Source organism: Solenopsis invicta, chromosome 2 (assembly GCF_016802725.1).
Source record: "Solenopsis invicta isolate M01_SB chromosome 2, UNIL_Sinv_3.0, whole genome shotgun sequence".
NCBI lineage: Eukaryota > Metazoa > Arthropoda > Insecta > Hymenoptera > Formicidae > Solenopsis > Solenopsis invicta.
Window position 1 is genome coordinate 2,906,950 of NC_052665.1, and position 24,083 is coordinate 2,931,032.

The 24,083-nt window shown below is 38.3% G+C and overlaps 1 protein-coding gene across 7 annotated transcripts in view; it reads left to right on the forward strand.

The window, feature by feature from the left end:
* The first annotated feature begins 2,585 nt into the window (after positions 1 to 2,585).
* Positions 2,586 to 24,083, forward strand: part of LOC105196472 (fat-like cadherin-related tumor suppressor homolog) — a 408,331-nt gene continuing 386,833 nt past the window's right edge. For 4 of the 7 annotated variants that reach the window (XM_026135345.2, XM_039446035.1, XM_039446036.1 and 1 more), the window contains exon 1: positions 2,590 to 3,187. The gene's annotated coding sequence lies outside the window, so the exon portion shown is untranslated. Of the gene's footprint in view, positions 3,188 to 24,083 lie in introns of all 7 variants that reach the window. The other 3 variants (XM_039446041.1, XM_039446040.1, XM_039446039.1) reach the window with 3 other exon arrangements.

Sequence of the window (24,083 nt, forward strand, 5' to 3'; positions counted from 1 at the left end):
ATTCAGCTCAAATACCTTACGCTCCGATCGATACGAACCTCGGTGTATTAAAAACAGAACAAAGCTTATACTTTCGTATGCGTTTCATGCACGATTACCCATTGTTATTCACGCCTGATTACCGAAAAACAGCACAATGCCTCCTCTCACCGAACAATTATTTATCGCTTTATGAAGCAATGGCGTTTGCTAAATGAATCGGCAATATTATCTCGCGATGATTTTAGTCCTCGCGTAATCTGCATATAATGAGCTGTTCAAAAAGATGATGGCAAAACTAGATAACATTTGCTCTTCTTGTGTTGTTTGAAAATATGAAACATATAACCCATTATTCCATTATCCCATTATATTTACGCGTTATTACGCGGTCAAGCGCGACACTTTACTGAGAGGAAAGTATTTGTGATTATCATTAAATGTTATTGAAGGGATTACGTGCTTTCTTGATGCTGAAAAATTACTGATTTTTGGGAATTCTTTTCTTTTGCATTAAGGCTTGCGAATTTTACATTTTTATAATTATCGAAAAGTTATAGCATTTGAAAAAAAGATCGATTTTGTTGAAAAATTTTTGGTCTTTAATGTTTATAAAAATTGTTATAATTAAAATTTTTTTTAAATGACGCAACACATTCATGGAAAATTGCAATTTACACAAAAAAACTTGTTTTATCGCAAAAGATTGTAAATTGTTAAAGCTGTCGCGTTAAGACCTTTGAAATGGTTTTGAAAAAAATACGTATTTAAAGTTTGACAAAGAAAATTCATATAAATAATTAAGATAAAAAAATTAATATTTATTTAAAATTTTAAAAAAATGTACTTCTAGAAAATTGAGAAAATATGTAATCTCTTAACGATTATGACTATAACTGAATTGATTTATTAACTATTTTAATTCCAGTTATCATGTATCCAGTTATCATTATTTTTATCATCAAGGTGTGCATAACTTATACTATGCATTAGTTCTCAATTTTCTTATCAATAGTTTTAGGTTTGCAAGCAGCATTATTACTAATACTTCGTTCGTTGATTGTGCAATTTCCAATTTTGGATTTTGTAACTTTCTGATGTAAAATTTTGTTTTATTATTATACACAACAAAAAATTATTATTATTGAAAATTTTTAATTATGGTAATAACCAAATTATACACAACAAAAAATTATTATTATTGAAAATTTTTAATTATGGTAATAACCAAATAAAACACCATAATTAATTTAACATCAATTTATATACACCAAAAAAAGAATTTGATAATAATAATCAAGCTGAGCTAATAGTTGTCAAGCTTTGGTGAAGTAATTTTAATTAAACATTCGAATCTCTGACCAAATAATTGACAATATTTAATGACTGTTTAATAAACGATTAGTTACTATATTGCTGATTGTTTGTTTACTATTAATGTAATTAATCATAAATATAACTGAATATTTGGTTATATTAAATATTTATTTAAAATTATTTCACCTAAAACTCTATTATTACGAAAATCTTTTTTTCAGTGTGCTCACAAATAATATTAAATGCTTCTCTTTCAGTATTGCGGATTTTGCAAGCGTGCAACAACCATAAAATACGATGAAACACGACGCAGCGAATCTCTCAAAAATTTTTCCTTCCGTCCGACAGTGCAGATTTATTCCTTTTATCGACGTGGCTCTCTTCGTGACACTGTACGGGGCTTACTTCGGCGCCCGATATATTTATAAAGTGCGCAACAATTTGTACGCGAGCTCTCCATTAAAACCGCTTCCATCCGCGTCGCGTTGAATATCGGCTGACAAAAACGCTCTCCCTTCATCGCCGCATCGACACGGATTAACGGCCGAGTATCCACTCGGCGAGTTTATCGGCACCTCCCTATTATCCGTGCGAACTGGAGCTCTCCTCTTTCGAAGTTCGCGCCGCCGCGTCAGACACATTTTTGCGCGATTTCGTACCCGAGTCTCCCGGTAAAACGCGCAAACGTTCCCGGATTTAAATCCCACCCGCGAATCGATTCCCCTTTTTTTGCGAGTGTCGCTCGTTGATTGCGGACGGCAAAATGCGTCGTAACGCGAGATCGGCCGTGGCCAGCCGGCCGGCCGGCCGGCCGGTGTGCGTGAAGAGAAGAGAGAGAGAGAGAAAGAGAGAGAGAGAGAAATGCGCGGTACCCGAACTTGCGTGTGTCGAGCGCAACGATGCATAACGCGGGGAGTTTTGCGTCGAGAGAGGGGTCGAAGCGCGGGGCGAGACGCCTACGGGGGCCATGGTGCACGCGGTAACGTGCTCGCACCGGACTGTACGCTTGGAAAAGGGACCGGAGTTGGTCCGACCGGCATAAGAGATCGTTCGCGGAGAGAAGGGATCGTCGCCGGCCGTGGAAGAGCGCATCGGGCGGTCGGCAGGTGAGGAACGGGATGAAGGGCGAGAGGACCATCGAGGGGAACGGTGCGGGGAACCGAGAACGGAATGGGGAACGACCACGGCGTGGAACGAGGGAGAGAGGCCCAAGTGTGCGAGCGAGCGAGAGAGAGAAAGAGAAAAAGCGAGCGAATGAGCGGGAGACTACGAGAGGGGCGGGGAGGGGGGAAGAGCGAGAGTGAGAAGCGAACCGAGCGGCCAAGAGTGAGAGAGAGGGGGAGACGGCGGGAGCCTGCTAGGCTCGCCTTTCTCGGCGTCCGCAGCGGCGCGCTAGTCTCGGTTTGCCGTTCCGACGTAACGGACGTACGTTCCGCGGCGGTCGCTCGCTTCCACGTGGGAGCTCGAGCTCCGGACCTCTGCTCTGTCCGGTCGTTGTGTGATCATTGTCGCTCGAAAGTGTACGCGTGCATCGCGGCCGCTGTTGACCACCGGGGCGACAGCCATCAGCAGCGGAGTGGAGAGAATCGCCTCGCAATCCCGCCGCGTCGGTTCGCGGCTAACTTCAGTGCAGTGACACGGCCTCCTGTAACGTAAATACGGTGCGCGTTTGTGAGACTCGCGCGTTCCTCCTCAGTGAGACTTCTCCTCCCCGGTCTGTGCGGACGGAGAGACGAGAGTGGTGTTCCCCAGCATTCGGAATTTCCCCAGCATTTTTTGGATTACCTGAAGCAGGATACTCCGAGAGAGGCGGAGGGGACTCGCTTCGCGCCGCTGTGTGCTTTCTCGCGGGACGCGATCGGCGTCGCGGCAGGCATCGCAGCGCAACAAGGTCAGTGTCTCTTCCCGATCTCCTTGCGTTCTTTCCTCGTTTCCGCGAGACAAAGAGAAACGTGCAGCGGCGTTCGACGGAATGCGCGAGATCGGCTCGAAGGCGTGCGTCGAAACACGAGCGTTGATTCCTCGGCGACGATTCACGCGATCTGACAGTTCGATCTCGTTCGTCGGACAAGATGGCGTCGTCGTCGTCGAGTAACGACGAATCCCTTCGATCTCCTACTTGCGATCTTTCACGCGTCGAGGGGAACGTGCGAGAAAACGGGCGATGATCCACGGGAGTCTCGGAAGCTCTTCGGAAACTCTACTACTCGACGTGTGCGAATGTGTTCGTTTTTTATTTACAATACAATCGAAACCGAAATGTACAGGTCACGCAGCGGTATCATTTAAACGACACGCTGTCTCGTTCGTGCCAGTTTCGGAGTCCGGACTCGTCACTCGGTGGGCGGGCGGTTTTTTTCATCGCGTTTCCAAAGAGACCCGACTTTTTCCGAGCGGTGATGGAGGGGGGAAAAAAATCGCTGGAAAAAGCGCGAACTACGCGTCGTTCTTTTTTGCATTTCACTCACGTGGCGAAACGCTTCCGTGAGACTTTGTCTCGAAACTTCTCTCATGAATGAAGCCCCGCGCACAATGGAGGATTATTAGATACCAAGAATAGAAATTACAGTTTTAGAATCAGTTCCCTCAATGACACTGTAGATAAACGATAAGTGTTTCGTATTAATATCCATTGTGTACTACATTCAATATTCATTGAAGAAACTAATTTTAAAATTTTTATTCTTATTTCTAATGTGTAATATTTCTCCACTGTGTGCAGGATTAAATCGATTAAAATGGAGAAAAGGTTAACGAACGGTCATAGCGGGATTTTAGTGCTAACAGCGAGTAAAGCCGGTCACATGTTCAAATAAACTTGTCAAATATGTGTGAGCAGGCACGCTTGTCGTATCTATCGGAACGTGCGACTGACAAAATCGTGTAGTTATTTTGGCTTGAGCAAGTGGCTCGAGAAAGTAATGAAAAAGCGTTCGATTTGCTTGAGTCAAGCTGGCTTGTTCGAGCAAATTGGAGCAACGTAGCAAACTCAATTCGGATCAATCAGAAGTTGGGCATTGCGAATAAAAGTGATTATGTTGTAACGCACTCAAAAGAATTGCTTTTTAATTGCTCCTTCTGTATCAATAATTGTTCAATTAATTAATCAACCTGCTGAAGAGTGGCAAGTTTTTAGACGACTTTTACAGTTTTAGAATTTGACTTTTTGTTCACTATTCATTTATTGCATCGATCTACAAAAAAAGATGGCGTTACTCCGGAATCGATATGTTGTTTTGTTTTATACTCTTTCGGCTTTTGATCCGGAAGGGTATAAAATAAAATAAATTTTTTTAGTATTAGAGCTTTTTATTATTATATATTTTAAAAATAATTATTTAACAGCACTTGCAGTAAAAGATTTTATAAAAAACAATTATAAAAACATTACACCGAAATTCGAGAGGTAGTATATAATATAAATAAATATATATATATATATATATATATATATACAAATTCCGGGAATATATACATACAAAAAAAGTGAAAAATATTTCGTGTCAAATTATTGTGAAATCGTGTTTTGGAATGTTGGAACAGTATACCAGTATATTTTCAGATTTTTTATAGAGCCCAAAAATCCTTTCAAAAACACTATCAGCTACCAGTAACTTGGTCAGGTACCAGTGAACCAGAAATTAGGGAGAAAAACGTTGAACTACGGAAAGTTAATAATGCTATTACATGAAAGCAGCAGTCATATATTTTTACCTAGGATAACTCTCTATTTACATTTATTTTCTTTAAATCTATTCTTAAACTGAGAAAGAAACAATTGTCGAAAACCTAAATATTTAGCTACAAATATAGAAATAAACGATCAAATGGCGAGCACAAGAAGACGTTTATTTGTATGAATTATTTTGTTACCAATTTAAATTAAAACAAACGTGTTTCTGCTTTATTCAGTCCTCTTCAGTGTTTTATAATAATCAAATGACTATTTTATGAACGTTTTTCAACAATCGCGAATAATATAAATGGTTATTATATCTAGATTGATATTTGGTGAAAAAGAGTGCGACTGTTTGATTGAAAACGTTAAATTTTTGGACAGATACTCATTTCACAACATGCCTATCAATTTTGTATAATTGTATATTGAAGTGGTCAAATAAGAGATCGTGTCAGAAATTATGCGTTGATTGATTTTCTTTAGAGTTTTATAAGTTTAATTGTTAAGTGTTTTTTGATGAAATCTTACTGTGGATTTGTGCGCATGTAAAAAGTCCCGTGAATCAATTCTACAGTCAAGATACAAAACATTTAAACTATTTAATCTAATTCGTTCAATTAAACATTTAATTTAGTTAATTCCCAATTTAAAAAATTTTAATGGTCAAACTATTACCTTTTTTTGCACAACAAAATAATTGTTGAATCAACCCATTGTTTAGTTGAACGTATCGGACTAAATATTTTAGTTTTACGACAAATTTTTTTCTGAGTGTACGAAACAATTGCTTCTAAATCGCTTTTTTTATTGCCATTGTTAAAATTTTAATTTCCGTTAAAAGAACAATTTTTTGATGTATGCTTCACATAATTAAGTTGCACGTACACGCTTGAACAAGCACGCTTGTCAAATGTTTTATCGAAAAGTCTAAATGACAAAGCTACACAGTTATCGCATATACGATATGCGCGGTTTCAATTGACAAGCTTATTCGAATGTGTGCGGCTGGCTTCATGTGTGTGATTTTATATACATTTCTTAATTCTTCGAACGTCTCGTCTTATGATTTAACGCTCACTGCTTCGATCAGATATGACGGTGATTATCGAGGATTAACGAACGGCGCGATACGACGCCCGGCTTCAATTCGATCGTCATCATTATCGTCGTGCGAAGATGGACGAACGAGATTTTTGAATGCACGACGATTTCATTCGACTTCGCTGATTTTTCGTACCGCGAGGACGGGAACCCGAAATGTCGTTCGTTTTTATCTAAATTCAGTTAGCGCGTGTATACATTTCTTTTTTTGCGGCCCATTTTAATACGCGGCGCCGTTGCACGCAAAATTCATTTACATCGTTCGGCGCAATTTATTTAACTCCGCGCTTTTTACGTCGAACCGAACGAACATAATATAAAACACGATGTGCTCTACGTTTAAATTATTATTCATAAAAGTTACTGCAACAGTAATTATACCGATGAAACCGTTCCTACAGCGTTTCCGCTGTTACGTAAAAAGCCAATGCTGTACGGGTTTGTTAAAATGAGGATATCGTTATTCTCACGCGTCATGCACGCGATGCGGCGCGGCCGGTGCGTCATGTTGATTTTAATGTAACTGAATTTGTTTTGACATTACGTACATTCGATATCCGAGCAAACTTAATGAAAACAACACAGCTGTAAGTTTAGTTTATTCTCTCTCTTTTCACTCTTCCTACAAAGGCTCTCGCACGCGGAAAAAAACAAGAACGCGCATCGTAACTCTTTCACGCAGGTTACGCGTATGTTTACGCATTGTTTACGCATAGTCCGTGCAATATACGCTAAGTTGACGCATAGACACCGCAACGCTCCGGCGGACAATTAAAATAACCACGACGTAATTCTATCCAGCTTTGATTCCGGCTTCAACAGCGTTAGACAATCTATTGTCCAACTTTTCAAAGGCGCTCGAACTTTTTCGCGGAAACGCACGGCGGGCGCGGGGGTGGCTGCCTATATATTTCGATACTCCAGTTCGGCGTAGACACCTCGCTTGTGTTTGTTTTGCTGGCGCCGGTGTTTGTACGCGCGTGTGTGAGTACCGGCAGGGAACACGCCCGTGCAGTGTCAACAAACCGACGTCGTCGTTGACGACGCCCGGCCTCTCTCTCTCTCTCTCTCTCTCTCTCGTTGTGCCGCGTGTACATACATCGTGGTTCGGTGATTCGTGGAAGGAGAGGGAGCTCAAAGGAATTCTTCAATTGTGCATCGAAGCGAGAATAAAGACGCGGGAAGTCGCCCGCTCCCGCCACGCCTTTACCGTACGATCGCGCACCAGTTTCCTTCGTAATGAGTGTTTTTCCGCCGCGGTTGTGTCGGCGAGACGTGTCTTTAATGTGCTCTAAGGAGAAAAAGTATCGGTTCTATAATTGGAGGCTTCCGTGATTTCTTTTTTTTCTTTACTCTCGTTTGACCGGCCGTCATTGATAGTTCGTGACTGTAATAACGGAATGAGGTATATACGGAAAGAGCGACAGTGAAATTTTACGAAATAATTGATGCAGATGCGCCGCGGATGAATCGCCCGAGACTCATCGAGTCTTTGTTAACGTTAATTATACGCAAAGTTTGCTGTGATCCTTGAATCGCGTCGTCGATTTTTCGAACGACAAAGTCCTTCAACGTATTCTGTTACGAAGGAACGAGTTTGATGCACGGTGAGAAACCAGTTCTTTCTATATTTCGTCCTTGAGAGGCAAAATATCGGATAGAAATTGTCGGAAAGACGGCAAATTGCGTCTTGGACAAATATACGAAGTTTTGAATACTAATAAAACGTGTGTATACACATTTATTTTAAGTAAGCTCGTTACTCACACACGCACACATACACACACACACGCGCGCACGCGCGTCTTTTATACTGACGTGCGCGTAAAAATTAAAATTGCGAGATACGACTTTAATTAAATTAAATTGATCAGAATGTAAAAGTGCTGATTGCGGTACAATAAAAAATTAGTATCTCTCAACAATCGTTGTTTTATACACGAGCAGGAATATAAAAAATCTTTAAGAGGTTCTTTAATGTTTTCACATAACATAAGAACTTGATGAAATAATATGGTTAATGTATAGGCATTCTTGAATTTTGTAAAATTTTTTGATCGGCTAATATTTTTAAAATGACCTTTTAAAATAAAATTGAGTCACAGAAAAGGAGGTTTTTAAGTAACCTAATTGCAAACAAATTATGAAAATTTTGAAAAATTATATTTATATAAGAAAGAAAACGAAATTTATAAAGAATTAAAAAAATAAAATAATAATTGGGATACAACGATGTATATAGTACAATGAAAATTAAGGAAGGTCGACAGGGATTACAGCAAGATTTTAGTGCTCAAATGATTCTTGCATGATTTTATATACATTTTTTAATTCGGTCTTGAATCGCAGCTCTTTAAATCGAATCAAAATATAAATATTATAATATTGCAAATGAATAAAGTTTCACCTTATTATCTTTGTGTAAAAGTATGAAATATTCATAAATTATACAATTAAAATATCTTTTAATATTACACACTAGTGAAAATGTGGTAATGCTTGTTATATTTAAATCATTACAAACAATTCTTGTTTAATTTTCTCCACATTATTGTTTATTGTAAAGAAAATATTTATAAATTGCAAATTATAGTTGTTATTGCGTAAATTTCATTGTTATTTTGGAGACAGAAATACCAAATATTTTTTATTAAAATATACATATGAATAGAAACAGGTGACTCCCTTTTATTTTTTAAGGATCTTCTTTAAGAATTTGGTAATCTTAAATTTCAACGAAATTTTTTTATTGCGATGTTGTAATAGTCATCTACAGAGCATAATATGACTATTTTAATAATAATAATAATAATAATAATAATAATACATAAGTATTTATTATAAGTGTACAAAAATTTTAATTCTTAATTTAAAATTACAGTTATTTTCTTTTATCCGATTTTTCTTTTCAACTTATAAAAATTATTATTGAATAAAGATGAATATATTTTCCGAAATCATAAAACTTCTTCATGCTTTTAAATAAGTTATTTAAGATTATCAAGTTTTTTAAAGACTTTGTATTTTTGTGTATACGTGAAACAATGATTGTTATGATACTAATTTTTTGTGTGCAGTCGTCGTAATTTCTCATTGCAATCACGGTTTCGTATGTATAGTTAAACGATATCGTTGTCATCTGTGGCAGCGGATGCATAGTAACCGTCGTAACGCAAAATGAGCAGTCCGAAGTATAAAAGTTTACGTGACAGTTTTCCAGCGTCTTTACCGTGTGCCGACCAGCGTCGGTTTCTGGACTTCATTGCCTTTTTGTGTCTGCGAAGAATAAGAATGCGATGCTCTCGCCGGTGAAAAAAATGATTGCACGCTCAAACGCGGAGATCGTTGTAATCTCCCGCTTTACAAACTCTGATACGTACCACCGTCGGTTATATGAAAAAATGATAAAGCCGGTGTATAGTACGGAGTACGTGCGCGGAGACTCCGACTATCTCGTTGGTTACATTTATCTGTCTTCGTGTCTCCGTAAATGCGGCATACATGGTTGACGTTGCATTGTTCCTATGCATTATTGAGTATCAAAACTCTTCTGCTTTTTTCTAACCGGCAGCAGTCAGTTTCGTATAGCCACGATCGTTTCCGTATAGCTCAGTAACTATGCAACATCTGGCGTTTCGTTAAAAGCCGTGCGCCCCGATCGATGCGGCGAAGAATTGCACGCGAAAAAAAAGCGCCTCCATAAATTTTAGATTACGGCGGATTATGATCTTTATATGCATTCAAGGTTCGTACTTTCGAGGTTAATGTATAACCAACATTGACGGAGGCTCGGAATATTTTCGAGGTATATACCTGGAATATACTCACGACCTTTATTATTTGGGGCCTGCGATTACGGCGAGATAAAATGCGCAGCCTCTTGCAGCACGTAATACTCCGGCAAATAAATCTCAAATTCGTGGAATGTGTGTTAGGTAAACGTTAGACAAATTAGGAATTCGTGACCTTTACCGTGGTTTGCTCGTTTATCAAGCGCGTCCCACGTAGCGTCTTATTGCCCTTCAATTACAATAATGACGTTCGAGACGTATGAGGCGTAGCAGGATATCTATGTTGCGTCATCGTCGACGCATCACGACACGCCATTAGACGTCGAGCAGACGTAGTTTCCACGAGTGTCTTTGACCCACTCCATTCGAGTCTGCATGTTAACGACGCTTCGTTAATTGCGCCTCGTGAGATTACGACTGGGACAGGTGGCTCCGACTATTAGCCATTGTCCGACCGGGAAATGCCGGTCGAACAGATACGCTTAAGTGTCGTCGATAAGTACTGATTAATGTACTCTGAACATGATATCAAAGCCCGATCGAGACGTTTTAGCTTTTTAGAATGAAAAATTAGCTTATCTGGAGAGAAAACTTTTCAACGACTCTCCCGTGACGGAAACCGGAGAACCTATCGTGTGGCTGCTCGGAAAGCTTCCGAATTCAAATATTCCGGCTGTCATTGTGTAACACGTGTACATTAGATATCTTAAATATCCTGCCGTTATTACACACAGAAAAATATCAATTCTATTACAAAAAGCAATTCACTCTTTTTTTCTTTTAAGTAACGGTTATTTTTAACCGTAAGAAAACATTTTCTGTTAAAGTATGATAAAATGAGGAGATATTTTTTTATGTCCGATATTTTATCATAAAGAAAATATTCCTTTTTCTAAAGATAACCATTTTTAATATATACTTAATATAAATTGTAGAAAAATTTATTATCAATTTTACCAACAAGAATAATTTTACTGCAGCTTCTAAAAATTTAGTTAGATACAGAACAATAATTTTATATTTATAATACAGAAAATAATTTTATGCTGGACCATTAAAATAATTATGTAGGACTCACAAATTGATAATATTGCTGCAAACAGTTTCGATATTCTAGCAACCAAGTTAAATATCCGTTACAATTTTTTAAATGATTCAACATAATTGTTTCCAAATCTGTATTTTGGTTGTTTTTTTTTCATAAATGTGTATTAAAAAGCATAATAGACTTTTTCGAAGAATATAAAGTTTTATCGAAGAAACGAATGATAAATTGATAATCATTTCAAATTTTTTTTTTAATTTTTTATTCTTACTTAAGATATTAAATTACTAGTATTCAGAATATATTTAATGTTTATATTGTAATATGAACTTATAAAATACTTGAAAGAAATAATATTTATTTAAGTAATTTACATTATGTATTCTTCTGTGTGCGAAGAGATATTTTTCGATACAAAAGTAGATACTTTTTAAAGAAATAAAAATACGAGTAGAATGACTTGTTTAGAAACATACTCAGTATCGCCGTCACAATCTCACGAATGAAATCAAGTGCCGGTCGTCAGCAGATTTGATTTTCAAAAGCGAAGGAAGAGAAAGGAGGCAGAGCCCTGCAGGCACATTCGCGTCTGTAACGGATCGTGAATTCGAGAAGGACGATAAATATGCTGGTAAAAGGCCGCCCGAAGTATAAAAGGCAACACAACTACGCCTCGCATTTGACGCGCAGGAGCAGCTGCTGCTGCTGCAGCGTCCTCGTCTCTATCCTGCGGTCGAAAGACGATGATCCTCGAGAGCGCGGCTAATTTTACGGAGGAAAGTGCGGCGAAACGAAGGATAGCGGTGTTCGCTGCAAACGTGCGGCTCCGTTTGGTTTTTTTTTTTTTATTCAATTCTTTTTTTTACACTCGAGCCACCGAGAACGCTTCGGGCTTCAACTGGTGTGCGATTCGGCGCCGTATTTATGAGACCAGTCGTATCTCAATCTCAACACGCTGTCGCGCGCGCGATCGTAAAGCAGCGCGATGTATGCGCAAAACATTCCATCGCGTGTGCACGCATTAACGCGTAGGAGCGTGTCTACGATCGGACGGATGAATTTACGATGGCCGGCTGCTTGTGATAACCTATACTAGAACTTTGCTCGTCACGAAAATTGGAAAAGCTTCGAAGTGGGAAGTTTAGCGCGACCGTTATTCTAAGTTTGGCCGCATCCTAGCTCGCTATATATGAATTATTGGCCCCGAAAAATACCCGTCGTTCCATTTCGCTCTATTAATTTCTAATATTGTCAATATTCATTCGTATACGCATAATTCCTTTACTCGTTATCAATAGGTAACGGCATCGATTTTATCTGCTCGTACACATGTACACACATGTCAAAGCTTTTCGTGCACCACGAGTCCAGACACAACATCGCGTTCCGTTCATCGTGCGGCCTCAGCTGTCCGATGAGCGCCACTGCGTATAAGCAAGGCGGAATGCTGCCTTGTCTCTCTTTCTTTCTGTTTCTCATTCGTCTGCCGCTACTCATTCGCAGCACTCATTCGGCTCGAATATCATATGGTGTGCGTGCACGCGCGCGCGCAGACGCTCCTCTTCCTCGCTGAATAATTCCACCGAAGAGGCGGAGACGGCGCTTATTCGATTACAGTGCAAATCTAATCGGGTTCCGTTTGAGAAAAAGCGACGAATCGCGTTATAGCCTCGCACGAACTTGTTCGCAAACACACCCCGAAGTGTCACTCACGCTCTCGTAAGTGTCCATGCGAGTCCGTTGTAACTCGACGTAGAGCTCGCCAGCACTCACGCCGTAAGCAGAGCATGAAAAAGGCGAAGAACATTCGCACACCTGCTTGGTAAAAAGGAAAAAAATTTTCTCTTTATGTATACATATAATAAATACATAAAAAGAAAAAATATATTTTCATCATCAATCATTATACATGTAGAGAGAGAGAGAGAGAGAGAGAGAGAGAGAGAGAGAGAGAGAGCAGGTTACATTTTATGTAATAACTTTGTCAATAATCATTATTTTCTATTGAAACTTAACGATTATATTCATCATAGTGTTGTTTAATGGATTCTAAACTCAGAGATTTAATAGATTCTAAACTCACGAGAAAAGAGTATTACATTGAATACTGTTTATAAAAATATAGTAACAAAGCATAAAGAGTCCGAGGAGAACAAGAGTAATAATATAGGTCACCACAAAAACAAATTAAAAAATTGATTCTATTTAAGAAAGAAGATACAGTATTTTGTTCTAAAATTATATACTTTTAATTTCTCATGGTTTAGAATTTTCTAGCGTTCAGAAATATTAGAGATATCATTTATCATTGTTTAACATTAAGACTCCTGGGTATAGTCGGTCGAGAACTCCGCGTTAACGATGGCAACGTAGTACCGTGGAAAAAATGAAAACTAATAGGCGTGAAATGCAGCATGTTGACGATAAAATTTTGTCTTGCATGTCATTTTGCTATTGTGCGTTTCATTGTGAAAATGCGACTTGTCTCGTATTTAAATTCGTAAAAACGGTCCGTAAGTAAAGTTATCTTTGAATTTTATACGTAAAAGTATATTTTTTACTCCTTTCAACAGCTGTCCGTGTATTTTCCTGCCTGAATAGGTTTCACTTCACGTGCTTTTTACTGTCGACTGTTTACTGTCGAGGGAGAAAAGGAGAGTTGAGGCCCATTTTTACAAGTGTGTTAAAGTGATCCCATTATTTTGTTTTATCCAAATTCTCTTTGTTTACAAATGGCACGCAAGAAACTTCAGCTCAACAGCTATCCGTGTGTGTTTCTGTCTGAATAGGCTTCACTTCAGATGCTTTTTACGACTGTTTACTGACTGTCAAAGGAGAAAAGAATAGTCGAGGCCCATTTTTACAAGTGCTTTAAAGCGATTTTATTATTTTGTTCTATCCATATTCTCTTTATTTACAAATGATACGCAAGAAACTTTTGCGTGATTTTACGCTTATGACGTTACAATTTCAATATGGTTACGGCGATTTCTCAAGAGTCTTAAATAACAAGGATAAAATGTTATTATTTCTAATGTTTTTGAACGCAGCCCTCTAGAGTGACAATCGATTTATTTAAGAATTATTTTGTTATGAAAATATCGTGATCTAGTTAACACGCTTAGGTGACCGTATTAACAAAATGCTACGCTATTGTTTAACTTTCCATAACTCGAAATGTGTATAGCCAAATAAAAAGTTAAATAACGAGAGAAACATTCGAACGTGCGATAATACGCTCAAATGTAAAAAGAATGAGGAAGAATACAATTAAATGTTAAAATGTATCTCGAAAAAAGTTCGAAATGTTTGAGAAAGTAAAAATGCCTTGTAAAAAAAAATCGAATAACAGATGTCGGCTATTATGTATTGGCATATTAACGCCTCTACATATCGGCAGGTTACTAAACAAATGATTCCATAAGTAATTATTAGAGCTCGTCATGTAATAATGAAGATATTACAAGAGACTATACTTATACGGCCCATAATTTCTTCTATATATATTTATGTGTGTGGGTGTGAAGAGACGTTACATGCTCTTGAGACGTTATACGTTGCAGCTTGATGCGTTGAAAAACGTAATCTAATATCCTGACACGATATATATTCTTGACCTGACCCGACCTGGTCTTAAGGTTTTCTCGATCGTTCGACATTCCACGAGTGGATGCCGAGAACCTTGCGACCCGATCGGCAGGAACGAGTCGCGCGCGAGCGATCGATACCGTCGATTTTACTATCTTATCGGTTATGCGGCCGCCGCCGTCGTCGTCGTCGTTCGGTTTTCCGCTTCGAAGACACTCGCGATCGCAATCACGATTGCGCGCGTGTGCATGCGACTTTTATGAGCCCCGAATAGTTTTGAGTCATTGACCTATGCATAACACTGCCTCTCGGCGACGATAAAGATTCCTCGGGATTTCGTGTAATCGACGAAACAAATGAAACGCAGTAGCAGGTGCGACAGATTAATTTGAATTTTAATAATCGCCTTCGCACACGCCGCAACGAAACAATACGATACGAATGAAAGTAGGTTGCAGCGAAACAAAACGCCGACATTATTGTTCGAGCTTCACTCGCCAATTTTCTTCTACCGGCGAAAAGTTCTGAGAAGCGAGAATTTTCACTTTGAAAATTTCTAATTTCATTAGCGCAAAAGGCGATCGATCGAGTTTCGTCGAATGAGTTTTTCGCGCGTTTTAATATTGCGGAAGATTAAATGCGTGTGAAAACGGAAACGAGAAAATTTACTGGCAATTACTTAACCTTATTTGACGATAACATGACGATGATGCAGTGCCAGCGTTTGAGTTGCTTCTCCCTTCGAAGAAAATCTTTTAAATGTAAGCAGGTAGTCTCAGACACCTGGCACTGCCGCCGAAGGTCTTCACGCAGGCACAGGTACAAACCCTGGGAAACAAGATAAACCTGCCCGCGCGCGCCTTTACAACAACACACTCGTGATAAATGATTGCATTGTTCTTTTTCTGTGCCGCTCGAAAAATTATTTATTCGAAAGTTCCGAGAGCAACGAAGGGAAAAATTAATTACGCGAACGGGATGAGGCTTAACGGGAAATTTATTATTATTCAAAATTTTTCCCTTTCGAAGTATCAGAATTAATGCGATACGGGTTGTTTATTTTGCACTTTATTTCCTGGATCATACAGCGACGTAACGTGTCTCTGTGAGCAGTTATTTAAACTCAAATTTATCGCGTCGCTCCTTCATCGTCCTCGTTGTATCACCAATTCGTTATATAATGACTTGCTGTATTTCTTCTCATTCAGCGCGCTCGCGAATCGACAACCGCCGCCGTGCCAAAGAATGCATAGCTTTGAAGCTATCTTGACAGTTAATTTCCTGAGTGGCAGCTGCATGTATACAGCGAATAATCGAATACATGTACGCATTGCCATACATCGATTTCACACACGCCGGAACCTATGCGCATTTTAATTAGGAAAAAATGTATGTATGTATGTATGTATGTATGTGTATATATATATATATATATATATATATATATATATATATATATATAAAATGCTTATTTATGGCATGTATAATATTTATCATCGTAGCTGACGCTTCCATCGTGTCGATATACATGTATTAATATTAACGAAGATATAATTTTATATTTCGAAACTCGTACAAAGCGCGCAGCTCTGCTACGGAAATAAACGCGTAAAAAAATATATCGCGTAATACCGTGGGATAACGGGAGAATCGGTAATCATGCGACAACAAATAAAACTTTGGCAGCACAGTTATAATCTATCAATATCGTACGGATAAACGTGATGCCTCGTAATGTTATTAGCGAACGAGTTAATGAGTTTTTCGCGCTGCACGTTCTATCGCGTTGCGAGCCCCCGTTGCTCATTCGATAACACGACGAATAGTCGTCCGATCCCGATCGCGTTTGCGTGTAAGCGGATTTAACGGCCTTTTGTGACACGGCGTTAAGAAGATTATGATAAAACAATGCATAGGAGTCAGAACGAGTGGTGGAGAAATAAAATCTGTATGCCGGGTAGCGGTGCAGCAGGTAATTCGATGCGCGGCTCCATTCAAATTATATTTTCCCATCCGGCATTCATTCATTCACGTCCGAGTCGATCAATGCGCTTTGAAGTGAGCAGGCCGTTTCGCACGGGAAGAAATTCACGGATTTTTGTACGATCAGTGTTCATTTATTATGCAATTTTGACAACTGCGACGTCAAAATGAAAACTGGGCAAGGTGATTTTTTTGTCAGACGCGAGAGCGAGCCCGGCAAATGAGAAATAAATCCGCACGGAAATCGCATAACGTCGAACGAAAAATATTTTTCGTCAGCTTGTTTTTCAGCACGTTTTCTTTCATGCATTTGCACAACGGAGAGATCTATTTCTCTTGGCTTACCAGATTTCTCCTGTGTTTTATTTCAAAATTAAACGAGAGAAAGATGTGACAAAGCGGTTTCAAATATGAATAATTCGTAAAACATAGAGATTCATATCACATGCACATAGAAACGACAAAAGAGACTCATCTATATATAGAAGTGAATATACTAACTGTAAACCTAAAGCGTCACAGTGCTTCGTGCTGCAGAGAAGAGGATATATATTTTTAACACACTCCTCTCGAAACATCGCCAGCATCGTTTATACGTATATTCTCGCGTTAAAAGCTGTTGTTTTCTGGAATCGTTTCATCACTGGAATAGTTTCGTGCCGCAGTAAGATAATACTGAAGCGTCGTAAAATGCATTTGGAGAAAGCTTAAAAAAAAACCATTAAAAGAATTCTTGAATAGCGACTTCAATTTGTGAAGAATTATACAGGGTGGTGCGAAACTCGCGGATCAAATATAATATTACTTAAATAAAACTGTATAAATGCAGTATTTGCTGTATTAATTAAAGATTTATTAAAATAGATGAATTTTATCATCATAATGATTTAGGTTTTGTAAAAGGATAATTTGAGTTATTGAACTATTACTAGAATTCATTGTAGCAATGAATATGTACATTGTACAGATTTTTTATTCGTTGAATTCTGTTATTGAAACATTTTCTTTAATACATGCACTGAATTTGATTATTGAGCTAATGTACAAACTTTATTAATTAATAAAATAATGTGTTAATACGTTAAATGTATTTAATAACTTTTATAAAATTTTATAATACACATTAGATTTTTCCATGAATATGTTTATTAAAAAAATTAATTTTTTATTGGTTCATTTAAATGTTACATTAAGTTATGACACATTCAAATATAGTACATTAATAAACAGTAATTTGCTTTATTAATGAATTCAATTACTTGCTAATGAAAAATATTCTATGTAACATTCACAATATTACTTAAAAGTTTATTCTATCAATGAATTTCAAGTTAATGAACATCGTTCATTGATACTATAAACATTTTTTTTATTAAAACATTTTAGCAAGAAAATTCGCGAAAAATTAAGTAAAATAGTTATTTGTAAATTTTTATTTCAAATTAGTAGTTTTTTTAGATGTAAAATCTTAAAGCTGATTAATCACAGATTACGTTTAGACACTCGCATGTCTGTGAATCGCGCGATAATATTAATGACTACATGACAGGTGATCGTCTAAACGTAATCTTTGATTAACTAGTTTTTAAAAGGATGCCGAAGTGTTCCGTGAACTCGTTGAACGCGACTTACATTTACAAAACATACATACGATTTGCGAAACATCGTCGATACAGTACTACTGGACTATAGAAATATCGCACGCACACATGTGCACAAATCTTATTTCACGCTAATCTTTCATATTATGTGTTTACGTTTAATTCATTTTGTAAGTACAAGCTATAAAAATAGCTTTAGTATAAATCTTTTTTATTACAAATTAACAGATTAGATGCTCGTAATCCAGATTCCGTTTAGATGTCTAATTCATTTCCACCAATGCAGATTAATTTTGATTTTGGTTTTTTCTTTAGCTCACTTTAACTTATTCTTTATTTTTTTTCTAATTCGTAGAACTCGATCTATAAAGCTAAAAAATAAATAGCTTATAATAAAAAAAAAATTGTATTTTGTCAGTAATACGAATTCAGCATCCTCTTAAGTTTTTATATTTTGAAAAACTGCTACTTAAAATAAAAATTTACAAATAATTATTTTACTTAATTTTTGAAGAATTTTCTTGCAATAGTATTTTGAATTTCATAAATTTTGGAAATTTTTCATAAATTTTGGAACATTCTCATGTGCGCGAAAATGTCATGAAATTGCGAAGATGCATTCTTTTTACGAACAACATATTTTTATAACGTTCGAAAGTATTATGCCATTTTTTTTCGATCATTAAGTCTACAATTTATAGTTATTTTGTGCTTTTAAGTTGTGTGAAGAAATATTATTACCAATATTGATTTGACATGATTTTGATATCAAGAGCACTTGAATATTGATCGTTTTAGTATACGCTGTCCTCTCAGCATAGCGTACATTGTATTGAGTAATGAATATTTTATCAATTTGTCAAGTACGTGCTTTTTGTATACGCAAGAGTCTCTAGAGTAATCAGATCCAACCATGATTACGCCGATCGTCGAGGAGTGAAGTCCTCGACCGGGATGTGCGACGGCTCGGGCGCAAATGGGAATGCGGCACGACCCTGAGCGGATTAATAACGTGGAAATTACGTAGGTCTAAAACTCTCTCTCGCAGTCTGTAACAAAATCAGAACGTCGAAGATTGGTCTGCCCTGAGCGATTACGACAGAGGGAAGGGAGAGAGAGAGAGAGAGAGAGAGAAAGAGGGAGAATGAAGATGGGTGATAGAGGGTGAACAGGAAGAAGAAACGGAGAAAGAGAGAGTGGGTCCAAAGTCGGGCCAATCCAGCGCGGGGCAGGCTTTGACGATAATTACGTCATAAAAAAATAATAGCTCGACCGGTTCGCATTGGTATATGTGTACTACTACCGCGGGGCTTGCGAGAGATCGCTTTCGTCCGTCGTAAAGAAGAACGACTTTTCTCACGTGGCACCGACCGATCGTCGCCGATCGTTTCCCGCGCGGAATACCATTTCACAATAACATTTGGGTCCGCGTTTACCGCGTTAACGGCTATAAAAGATTTTGGAGGTACTAAATAACACGTTTAACAATACCGTCGCTAAAATATATAAAATGAATTTTGACACGCCATATTGTTAACGTCAAAAATATGAAAAAGAACACGTACTTCTTTTTATTTCTTTAGATTATATAAATGTCTACGTTGCAAGAGATATCTCAACTCGACCGGTATGTCTTTTGTGTCTTTTTATTTTGAATACGTCTAAGCATTAAACATTCCGCACTGTGAGATTGTATTTTTATAAAAAAAAAAAAAAATAAGTATTTTCTTTCCGAGAACATTTCTGGACACAAAGCTTTTTGTCCTTACTTCTCTTGGACTTCGTACGATCGCTTCCTCCGCTTATGCGTTCTGCACGATGTCAGTTGCGTTGCCGGTGGCCAACGACGAAGAAACCCACGCGTATTCCGCGTGCATACCAAAGTAATACGCAGTGCTCCTCAAACTATTCGATATGGCAAGCCTGGCAGTAGACTTATTCTAGAAAATTCGTGAAATCGAGAAATCGGCGAAAAATCTCGTCGTGAAAATAAACATGGGATGAGGTATGTAATTGATGATATCTTCAATATTTTCTCGATATTTTGCAAATCAGCATTAGGAGCTATGTTTGGAACAATATTGTTAACATACGGATAATGAAGTTACTTTCTTTCACGTGTGCTCGCGTGAAACGTGAGACATAAGATCATGGTCCATAAAGTTGAACATATAATTTTATGAATCAGGAATCATAAATAATTGTTTATCTCGCATGTCCTTACTGTGTGTTTAAATCGTGAGCTAATTGAGAAACTCGACCGGTGCACCGATTCGCGAACCACCGCCAGTTTACGTAGTACCGATTTAGCCCACGTAATCCTGTTTCCGAGCCAGCCGGCCAGCCGGCGGCCGAGCGGTCGGCCGTGCGAATGAATGGGCGAGCATTCCCTCGTAGAGAGCGTGTATGTACGTAGCGCCGCAGTCTTAGCCGCGACCCGGAGTGACAGGAAATCGCCGGTTTAAATTAGAGACAATAACGTACCGCGAAGAGCTTCACAGAGGTTACACGGCTACGCACACTCGGGAAGAGCGTAGTCCACCGGCGGCGGATTACGATGGTGCACAGCTGCAACCGCGGTAATAAGCCCCCTTGCTAATTTGGTTCTCGGTACAACGCTGAGATATACCAAGACAGAGGGGTGGAGGGGGGGGGAGAGCTCTCTGCTAATCCTGCGGCCCCTTTGGTCGTTTTTACGCCACTGCCGTTGTCTTACGTAAACGGTGCGACGACCCGCACATCCGCGGTTCCGTCGCCGCCTGTTTCCTGCAGACGACACGGTCGGAACGGTAGGTAGATAGGTAGGTAGGTAGCTGGGGCGTGTTTTTAATCCGGTGGCACACGTTAAGTAATATAGCGAAATTATTAATTGCACCATCCAGAAAGTCGAGAGGAGACAGTAGGTAGCACAGTGAGCCTCCGTACTATGCTAATACATTGCAAGTGTCATTAACATATTATGCTAATTTACTGACGGGCCCGCAGTTTCATTTCGTCTTTAATCTTATATATGCGTTTGTGGTATATTGAGTTGGTTGGAACCAGGGGAAAAGAAGTTCCCGTGTATTATACGAACATGGCATAGTCAAATATTGACATTGCAAGGAGGACGGTATTCTTATATAATATTTCGCGATATTAGATAGAAGCAGATTAACATATTCGAACAAAAAAAATGTGTGTTATGTTTATTATTCCATTAGTGTTCAGTTTGTATTATATAAAACTCTTTATACATATTTGCGTTGATGGTTGATTTTACGGTACAAAAAGATAATTATACATCCACATGAAATCTACTTTAATATAATTTTCTCAAGAATATTTGTCCTCTTGTGCGCATTTTTTTATTACTCGCGGTGGAGCATCATCGCCCCGTAATAAATTTAATCGTACTAACGGAACAAGAGTTGGAAATATAAATTGGGAACGATCGTACATCGGTACTGCAAAAAATAAAGCTGTAAAAATAAAGAACGAGGTCAAAAAGCGAGATATATGCGATATAAAAACAAAACTAACAATAAACTACGTAAACTTGAGTACTAACAATAAACTGCATGTGTTTAAAAGCAAAACTCGACGAAGCCTTTTTAAGTAAATAAAAAAATAACTTTACGGTCGTGAAAAATTTTAATTTACATTGAAACGAAACATCTTGTGCGATATATAATATTTCGAGTGACCTTTTCTACTCTTTTGAGAACTATATTATATAACGTTTCGACTGAAGGTAAAGTTACTTCAAGAACATTGATTTATTATATTTCAGAATGTTCTGCTCTCGAAAGCACATGAAATTGATCACAGCCGATTGTTGTATAACGGAAACATATGATTGTAATGGCACGATGAAATGAAGTCGGTCAAGGTGTTCTACGTTGACGCACAGCACACATATGAGCGCATATTGTACATGAGTATATTTGAGATAGCGAAGATATGGGCACACATATACACGTGCAAGTGAGGCGTCGTCAAACTCAGCATTGTTCCCTAGCAGACAGGTTACGTGTCCACTTGAAGAAGTTTCACGTTATTTCTGGAGTACACGTAATTCGTCCTCGGAGTTCGCGAAACGTCTTTACGTTCGGTCCGCAAGACTGTGACATCTTGCATTCTCAATTCTTTGTACATGCAGATAACGTCTTCATTGTTCGTAATTACCTCGGTTTACTTTCGTTTTTGAAAATTTAGCGCATGTATGAAATTCTTGTTGATAATTTCTATTTCTGCGATAATTCAAAGGCACACGCAAACGATTTTCTCTTAGAATTTATTCTCTTGAAAAATCACGGTAGTCATGAGTCAATATTGTATTTCGAAAAATTTTGTGTGATTTTCTTGGATTTATTAATATCTATACGGAAAAAAATTGTTTTACTGAAATGTCTAGAAAAGTTACATACGGAACTGGAAATAAATAATTATAATTTTGTTGTGGACTCTCGGAATAATTGTGAAGGATTTTTAAGCATGACGGGCAATGCTGCAAAAAGTTTCGACATTCTAGCAACCAGCTTGAATAACCTACATAATTATTTTGATAATTAAAAACAAAATTTTTTCCAGATCTGTATCTATAGCTAAAGTTTTAGATATTTTAGCAAAACCCTTCTTTCCACAATAAAATATAATACAACTGTTTAAATTTTACTAAAATTATAATAAAATTTCTTCGAAGTGTCACGTTATTCCACGCCTGTTGCGATTTTAAGAATAAAGATTCTAAGAAAATTCTCTTCCCGTGGGTGTGCCTTCTTCTTAAATTTAAACTACAATGCTGATAGAAATCGCGATGGAGCGCGGGAGATTGGGACTTGACCGATTGCAATCCGCTGTCAACCACCTGGGCATGACGTAACCGCCTCATCCTCATTGTCCCAATCCAATATGCAACCACGGTGCAATCCGCGATGCAGAATCTGATACGCGATACCTACAGTTAACATGGTAACGGGACAGAGCGATCGTTGCCGGTCGCGAAGCATACTTTTTGGCTCCGGCGACTTCGAGCTTTACGGGGAAATAAACTTTCCCGCCGGGCGGCGTTTAAGTTATTACGTGATCACGAGACTGATGGGAGAAGTTCCTTCCTCGGTGAGAGCGCGAGATCGTCGTCGTGGCGGTTTTTTTTATCCCAGGGTTAATCTCAACGGTATAAAGTTTATTTCTAGTTTACTGCGGCGCCTCGCGTTCCGGACCGGTTGCGTGCGTGTGCACTTGCAAAAAATTCGCGTGTGAAAGCACGAAAGCTCGTTAGAGTACATAAATTTCTGGATTGACTTTACACTGGAGAAAATATGACTTTTGGGCACGTATATCCGCGGGGGCTTTATCGAGATAAAATTTTTTAACATTTTCTTCCGCACAGTTTGTTTTTCACGAACGATCGGAAGGCTAGCGTGCGGGCAATTTAAATCATAAATATCAGATCACACACGGTGAAACGATTTCTTCGATAATCATTACGACGGGGATTCTCTCGTATCCACTGGCAAGATTCACGGTGGCGCGTAATTGGCTCAAGAGAAAAGAACCATTCACGCGGTCGGACCGCACTGCCAATTATTCATGCTCGTGTCTGCCGACCGATACGCGTGATTAATGATAAAGGAATACGCTCGACGGTAGACCACCTCGATTTCTCGCAGGTTCTGCACTCTTACGAGCTCTTGATAGCACAGGGCTACTGTAAAGTGAAAAACGGATATCGAACGTATACGATTGTGCATTGAGTACGTCGCGTATGTTATCGAGAAAATTATAATGAGGAATAGTTTTCGATATAGGAACGATACTAATAGCAGACAATCTGAATTGCTATATGTTTATCGTACAATAATTGTTGAAAATTTTACTGTAAAAAAAGGGTGAGCTGAAATATGTTGTAACAACATGCGCATTAGGGCATGCTAAAGTGTCTCCACTTTTAACACACAAAACTAGCATGTTAAATTAATAAAATGTATTCTTTTAACACACACAAATATACTTTT